Source organism: Fukomys damarensis, unplaced genomic scaffold (genome assembly GCF_012274545.1).
Source record: "Fukomys damarensis isolate Sample0158 unplaced genomic scaffold, DMR_v1.0_HiC HiC_scaffold_39, whole genome shotgun sequence".
NCBI lineage: Eukaryota > Metazoa > Chordata > Mammalia > Rodentia > Bathyergidae > Fukomys > Fukomys damarensis.
Genome location: NW_022900951.1, coordinates 56,437,747 through 56,446,396, shown reverse-complemented (window position 1 = coordinate 56,446,396; position 8,650 = coordinate 56,437,747). Strand labels below are relative to the sequence as shown.

The 8,650-nt window shown below is 40.2% G+C and overlaps 1 non-coding gene and 1 pseudogene across 1 annotated transcript; one reads left to right on the top strand and one right to left on the bottom strand.

Annotated features, from left to right (window-relative positions):
• Positions 1-21: 21 nt before the first annotated feature.
• On the bottom strand, positions 22-1,734 carry LOC104850846 (annotated as a pseudogene).
• Positions 1,735-7,769: 6,035 nt separating this feature from the next.
• Positions 7,770-7,899, top strand: LOC117284862. Its single transcript, XR_004515932.1, has one exon. It is a non-coding gene; the product is annotated as a small nucleolar RNA SNORA1 (small nucleolar RNA).
• Positions 7,900-8,650: the final 751 nt, after the last annotated feature.

Sequence of the window (8,650 nt, the reverse complement as noted above, 5' to 3'; positions counted from 1 at the left end):
TTTTTTTTTTTTTTTTTGTTAAACTAAAACGATGGTTGTTAATGAGAACCAGAGGTATGGTTACAATTACGTAGTCCGACACAAAAAAGTCCATGGGTGGATCAGGAGTTGGAAGGTTACAAAATAACAAGGGTAACACTGGGTACAGGGAATAAAAGTTGTCCCAAAATTTCAGAGCCAGACTAATACGGCCTCTCCCTGCAATGCTGTCTGTGCTCACCCCTGGAATCCATCTTGCCAGGGCCGAAGCCACCTCTGTCCCCACCGCCCTGGCCATCTCGGAAGCCCCCGCGATCACCACCACGGCCCCGGTAGCCGCCCCGATCATAGCCTCCTCTGCCACCACGACGATCATCTCCATAGTTACCCCCCATATGGGAACCTCCTGGACCCCCTCCTGGGCCCTCTGGTTTAGGAGCCTTACACTGGTTGCATTCATTTCTCCAAGAGAAGTTCATGTTCTCACACGTAGGATTAGGACACTTCCAGTCCCCAGCTCACTGCTGTCCTCCACCGCCACCACCTCCACTGGGGAATCCTCCCCGGCCACCACCACCACTGCCACCACCTCCGTAGCCTCCACGGCCCGTGGGTCCTCCTCTCCATCAGCCTCCTCGGCCATTGCCACAACCCTGATTGAAGTCTGCTCGACAGGTAGCAAATGAGACTTTTATAGGATTCCCAGAGAATTCTTTACCATCAAACTAATCAATAGCTGCTTCAGCAGAAGGGGGGTCATCAAATGAGACTGTTGCCTCTCCCTTCGGCTTGCCAGTTTCCCTATCTGTGTACAAATTAATCATGGGTTGTCCAGTTTTCTTATTGGTCTTGATAATGCCAATCTGCTTGAAGTAATCAGCCACAGATTCAATTGTAACGTTCTCACCCAGGCCTTGCACAAAGATTGTGTTGTTGTCTGAATTATCCTGTTCAGAATCATGACGTGATACTTGGTTCCGAGGGCCACCAAATTTATTGAAGCCACCACAGTCACTTCCGCCCATGCCGCCTCTGCCTCCACGGCCACCTCCATGACCTCTGGGTTCATAGCCACCACTGCTACGGTTGTAACTGCCACCGCCACCACCACTCTGGTCCTGATTGCCATAAGCACCGCCACCACTCATGGAGAACTGCTCTTGGCCATAGTTTCCTCCACCACCCCCTCCACTGCCTCCACTGCCACTCTTGTGTTGGTTCTGCTGTCCATAGCCCTGAGGAGGATTATAGGAGCTTTGCTGCTGCCCGTAGCTCTGTTGCTGTCCACCATAGCCAGACTGTTGGCCATAGCCCCCACTCTGGGGCTGCCCATAGCTGCTGCTCTGAGAACTGCTACCATAACTTCCCGAGGTGCTGCTTGTAGCTGGTTGCTGGCCATAGCCAGAGTAAGAGGACTGCTGCCCATAAGACAACTGGGAACTCTGGCTACTGCCATAGGCACCAATAGAGCCATAACCCTGTGGAGCTGACTGAGTGCCATAGCTGTTCTGAGTCTGTCCGTAAGAACTGTAGCTGCTCTGGCCATAGCCTGAAGTATCTGCTGACTGGCCATAACCACTGTAACCCTGCTGTCCATAAGGCTGATTGCTCTGCTGGGAGTAGCCCTGCCCAGGCTGGGTTGGGTAGGGCCCATAACTTTGGGTGCTTGTTGGGTATAGTCGTTTGAGGCCATGTCCGCGCACACGCTCACAGGCCCACAAGCAACGAGGCTCCTCCGCCGCGCAGAGCCGACGCCTCGAGGGCTGTCCATGTTCTTCAGTGGATAATGTTAGTATAGGATATATTTGACAGGTCAGAGCCCAAGTTTATTGTCTTGCCTTTATTGCAGGTAAATTTTGAATTATGGGAACCACTAGTTTGGGGTTTTATTTTGTATTTTCAAGGTTTTCTGTTGAACAATAATTGATGTTTGCCTTGTGGAAAACATATGTATGACTCAACAAATGCTAGTTTTCCCCTTATTTTTTATACCCTCAAGAGTTGGTTTTGTTTGTCATGGTGGTACTATTTCTTGAGTTTTAAATCAAATAATCCTGACTCGTGCAATTTTATTTTGTTTTGTTTTGGGTTTTTTGGTTTTTTGAGACAGGGTCTCACTATGTAGTTGAGACTGACCTGGAACTCACTGTGTAGCCCAGGCTGATCTCTAACTCACAGAGATCCTCCTGCCTCAGCCTCCTGAATGCTGAGATTACAGGCGTGCACCACCACACCCAGCAACAGTTTTAAACTATTATTATGAATTGTTTTGCAGAATAAGTGATCCTTGTTTAACATTTGGTTCCTTACGCCACTGCCTATTCCATGTTGGTTATATCATTCTTTGGCACTATAATCTGTTGAAGCTAGTGTAGGAATATGAGTATCATCTTTCCCATTGAAAAATGCCTACATTCTTACACAAATACATTTTATAGAAAAGAAAAAAAGACCAGGCAGAGATAGGAATCACTTGACCAATCTCCTTTTGCTCTTGTCTTTTCTTCTTCCTTGGTGCCTTAAAGGTGGATATAAAAGCTAGAGCTCATGCAGCCATCTTGTAAAGGCTAAATGGTCATGTTAACATTGTCTGATCATAGATATGAAGCAAACATTTAACTTTGGTGCATAGAATTTAGATGAAAAAAATTTTAAACTATAAATCTATGCTAATGGGTATACAACATGTAAAATACAATATGTGACATAAATAACATAAAGTTGATTGGGATAGGGCTGTAAAGGATAAGAATTTTTTTTTTGAGACAGGGTTTCACTTATGTAGTTGAGACTGACCTGGAACTCACTATGTAGCCCAGGCTGATCTCGAACTCACAGTGATCCTCCTGCCTCAGCCTCCTGAGTGTTGGGATTACAGGCGTTTGTCACTATGCCAGGCAGAAGAATTTTTTATGTGATTGAAGTTGTTCAGAGTTTAAAATAGAATGTTATACCTTTAAGATGTTTTAAGTAATTGTGATGGTAACCAGAAGGAAAATATCTGCAGATATATACAGAAGGAAATGAGAAAGGTACGAAAACATGTGACTACAAAAACATCAACAAAATACAAAGGAAAGAAGACTACAGCCCATAAAGTTAAAAAACCCACGGAAAATAATGAGCAAAATAGCAATAAGTCCTTTCATGTCAGTAATGACTTTTTTTTTCTTTTTTCTTTTTTTTTTTTTTTTTTGGTATCAGGGATCAAACTTGGGTCCTTATGCTTGTGAGGGAGGCGGCAGAACCACTGAGCTAAATCCCCAACCTAGTAATTACTTTAAATGTAAATGGATTAAACTTTACAGGCAAAAAATCCAACTGTATTCAGTTCACAAGAGATTTCAGAACTTTCAGGAAGATGGTGGAATGGTAAGCAGCAACAAATTAGCTTGTCCAAGATTCAGAATACGGACACTAGAGAATAACAATTTGGGGAATAAAAGAAGGACAGAGGTAGATCCCTGGTGCCCAGGAAGGACCCAAAGGGAAAACTGGAGCCTACAGAGAAATTGAAGAGACAGACCACAATGCAGAAAAAGGAAGGGGCAACTTGCACTTTCACCCTGGCTCCTAGCTCATGGGATGAGAAAGGAAGATCAAATCTTCAGAGACAGTGAAAGTGGACAACTCCAGTGGCCTCCAGGGAGAAATACACCAGTGGAACAGATTAGTGTGCTACAACAGCTGTTGAGAGACACCAGTCCAGGGGACTGCTGTGTCCCCTGGAGACAGTGCTTGGTCAGACGCCATTTTAGGGAGGGACTAAACCAAGACTGAGACTCAGAGCAGCTGTGAGTTGGCTTCATCTCAGGGCTTCTAATGTTAAACTACCACAGTGATTGAGTGAGGGATAATCCCGGAAGACATTCATGGTCAGGGAACCATGGTCAGGCTGGCAAGAGACACCCAGAGTGTTATAAGCTAAACAACCCAGGCCCAGCCCTGAACCTCCATGGATTTGAAAGGCCCAGAAAAAAACACCATGCCCTGATTCTACAGCCAGTTTGCTGGGATTATCCAGCAGAGATCTGGGCTCTGACTGCCTCCTTTGTCTAACAGCAAGAACAGAATCATGCCCTGAATTGGACACTATCACAAAATTGTAGATCCCAAAAGATACCACAAGCTTGAAATCACAGAGAAACGTCTTTTTTGTTCCCTGTCTTTGCTTTCATTTATTTATTTACATTTTTGTTCATTTTGGGGTTTTTTTTGGTTGCTTTCATTTCTGTGTGAGGGTGAACCTTGTAGTTTTTTGTTTTTTTATTCTTTCCTTCCCTTCTGTCTTCTTCACCAGTTTCTTGAAGCTTGGGTAATCTTCTTTTGTACTTCAGTCTTATTTCTAATCTCTTCTTCTATCTCTCTATTTTTTCCAGTTCTCCCCTTTTAGATTTTTGTCCTTTTTCACCTTAGGGCAAAATTGCTCTACTGAATGCATAGCTACTGCATATAATTTTCTGATTTGTCTTAGATTTTGTTATGTACCTATAAATCTTGTACCTATAAAGGTGGCAACTACTAGTTATCAGTTTGTCATTTTCCATCCTGTATTTGATGCTATTGTTGTTACTGATTGTACCACTTTAGCCAAGGTGACATAGTTTCTGTAATCAACTGAGTTCCTTGTATGGCAATATATAGATTGTCTGGAGGACATATGCAATACCATAGTCCAGTACCAAAAAACTGGGTGCTAGGCCAAACCAGCTGCACCCTCTCATCCCTAATAAACAGAAGAGGTGGGATCCTGGGATAGATTCAAAGGCCAAAAGCCAGCTATAACTAGAAGACATCTCTGAAAAGTAGTCATTTCCAAATGAGGTCTCAATACTAGTAATAAAGCTACCTACCATGGACAATTTACAAGCCTCAACAAAGAAAATGAGAAAACATGAAAGCAAGATGCAAGCTCAGATGCCAGGTTGGAGTGCCCAAGGTAAATCCAGAGACCATTGACATGGGACAGATCAAAAGCCATCCAGGTGAACATTCTGAAATGGTAGCAGCAGAAGCAACAAAGCCAATAGACAAATTGCTAGACAAAAAAACAAAACAGAAAACAATCATACAGATAAAGAGATGATGACCAAAAATAAAGACCAAAAAGGATTAAAAAATTGTGAAATAGGAAGAAATTGTTCAAAATTATACAGAATGTGAGATACTATATGAATACTTGAAATGCTTTAAGCAAAAAAAAGGGGTCTATTATTATTAGGAAATGAGCTGAGAGATTAGCAAATGAAAATATATTCTTTTTAGGGCCAGGCATGGTGGTGCATGCCTGTAATCCCAGCACTTGGGAGGCTGAGACAGGAGGATCGCTGTGAGTTTGAGACCAGCCTGGGCTACATAGTGAGTTCCAGGTCAGTCTCAACTATACAGTGAGACCCTGTCTCAAAAAACCAAAAAAAAAAAATTCTTTTTAGATCATGATACAGGGTATTTACCATTGCTATTCTCTAATCATTTTTGTTATGAAAAATTATTTTTTCATAGAACAGCTTTTATATTTTCTTTATTAATATCTACTTGCATTATATTAAAATAAAAAATGTAAAAAGGAGATGATAACCATAAATGAAGGAGATGGTTAATGAATCTAGAGGAGACACAGATTTTTTAAAAAGGAGAAAGAGTTGAGGAAAGAGATAGAAACCATAAATGCCTAATGTAGGAAAGAACTGAACTCCATAAAATAGATTCATACAGATATCCAGGAGATTAAAAATCCTATTGAAAGAATACACAGAAGAATCAACCAATCTGAAGATAAAATATCAGATCTAGAGACAGGGTTGTAGTTGGTGATTAGTAAATGAAAGACTTCCTAAAAATAGTAAGGGACCATGAAAAGTCAATCCAACAGCTGGTAGACAATGCAAAGAACAATAACATAAGATTGATCAGAGTCAATAAAAAATCAGGAGATAGCACAAAGGACATAAAAACCTGTTCATCGAAGTAACAGCAGAAAATTTCCCAAGCGTGGAAAAAGAATTTGACATACAGATAAATTCTGAGGCATACAGAACTCCAAATACCCCTGATCAGAAAAAAAAAAAAAATGTCACCAAGATATATAATAGTCAAGATTCCAGAAATTCATCACAAGCACAGAATATTAAAAGCTTTTAGAGAAAAGAAACAAATTGGGCTGGGGATTTAGCTCAGTGGTGCTGCCGCCTGCCTCATAAGCACAAGGTCCTGAGTTCAATCCCCAGTAGCAAAGAAAAGAAAAGGAACGGCGATTTATCTCAGTGGTGCTATGCCTGCCTTGCAAGCAGAAGGTCCTGAGTTTGATCCCTGATACAAAAATAAACAAATAAATAAGAAACAAATCATCTGTAAAGTAAAGCCCATCAGAATTACAGCAGATCTTTATAATTTCCTTCTTTGTGCAAGCGTTGGGTTTAACTTGTTCTTATTTTTCTGTAACCTTGAGAGTCAACATTAGGTTATTTACTTGAGTTTGCTCTGTTTTCCTGACATGGGATTAATTAATGCAATGGAGACTAAGAAAACAATACAAAAAAATCAATGAATTGAAGAGTTGGTTCTTTGAAAGATTAAATAAAATAGACAAATCTTTAGACAACCTTATCAAAAAGAAACAAAGAACAGACCCAAATCCATGCAATTAGAAAAAAAAGGGTAAAATCACAACAGATCATCTAGAAATCTAGAAGGCAATCACTATCTACTTTGAGAACCCGTACTCTAACAAGGTGGAAAATTCAAAAGAAATGGACAGATTCCTAGTTACATATGAATTATCAAGGCTGACTCAGGAAGATATAAAAATCCTAAATAATCCAATATCAATCAATGAAATTGAAGAAGTCATTTAAAAAATACCAATAAAGAAAAGCCCAGGTCCTGACAGATTCACTGGTGAATTCTACAAGAAATTTAGAAAAGATGCAATGACATTACTCCTCAAATTCTTTAATGAAATTGAAAAGGAAGCAATACTTCCAAAGTCATTCCTGGAAGCAAGCATTACTTTGATACCAAAACCAGAGAAGGATCCAACCAAAGAAGAGAACTACAGGCCAATCTCCTTAACAGACATAGATGAAAAAATCCTCAATAAAATACTGCAAACAGAATGCATCAAATCATCAAAAAGATTTTATACCATGACCAAGTAGGATTCATCCCAGGGATGCAGGGATTGTTCAGCATACACAAATCAATAAAGGTAAATGCACCGCATTAACAGAGTCAAGGACAAAAACCACATGACCATCTCAATAGATTCAGAAAAAGCATTTGACAAAGTCCAACATCCACTCATGATTAAAAACTACAAGCTGGATATGGTGATGCACACCTGTAATCCCAATACTCAGGAGGCTGAGGGAGGAAGATTGCCATGAGGTTGCTGATGACATGATCCACTCCACAGAAGACCCTCACACACACACCACCAGAAAGACTCTAAGAATTAATAACCAAATTCAGTAGTATATCAGAATATAAGTCAACACTCAAAAAAATCCATAGCATTCTTGTATACAAATAAGAAACTCACTAAGAGAGAAATTAGGGAAACAACACCTTTCACAATAGAATCAAGACAAATGAAATACTTTCAAATGAAGGAAATGAAAGGCCTTTACATTAAACACTACAGTACTCTAAAAAAGGAGAGTGAAGAAGATGTCAGAAAATGGAAAGATGTCCCCTGTCCTTGGATAAGTAGAACCAATATAGTGAAAATGGCCATACTTTCAAAACTGTGTACAGATTTAATGCAGGTCCAGTCAAAATACCAATAGCAAAGCCTCATTCTAGATGAGGATAGGCACTGTTGATTGGTGTCTAAAATTGGTCAGTGTGGCTAAAATTGAGACACAGTTCATGCTTCCATCACAGTAAACGATTACAGTGGTGATGAGACCTGTAACATTTTGCTCAAGAACAATGAAAAATGTTGACTTTCAATATTAGAAATGAATGATTAAGAAATAATACAGAATCTAGATCATGTGCCACAATACCAATATTATGTACAATTCAAATTCTAGGCTCCTAAAGTTAAACTGCTGGAAGGAATTTGGATATAAGATAAGATCCCAGGGCAGATAGGATGACTGGATTAATCATCAGTTCTTTGGAAAAGGGCTATCTTGAAGACAGCAACTCATGTGTGAAATTCCTTAAGCAAAAAAAAATTTTTTTTAATTTTAGCAGTATAGTCCTTTTTTTTTTTTTTTTTTTTTTGGTACCGAGGATTGAACTCAGGTCCCTGCGCTTGCAAGGCAGGCCACCGAACCGCTGAGCTAAATAATCCCCGGCAAATAAAAATGTATTTTAGAAAAAAAATACCAATACCTCACAGAATTAGCACAAAAAAATCCTAAAATTCATATGGAACCAGAGGAGACCAGAATAGCAAAAGCAATGCTTGGTAACAAGGGCACAGCATGGGGAATCACATTCCCTGATTTCAGTACTGGGGATTGAACTCAGGACCTTGTGCTTGCAAGGCAGGCAGTGGAACCACTGAGCTAAATCCTCAGCCCACTGATCATAAATTATACTACAGAGCTACAGCGATAAAAACAACATGATACTGGCAAAAAAAAAAAAAAAGGACTGATGATCAGTGGAACAAAATAGAAGATGCAGAAACAATGTCAAGCACACTCAGCCATCTTAT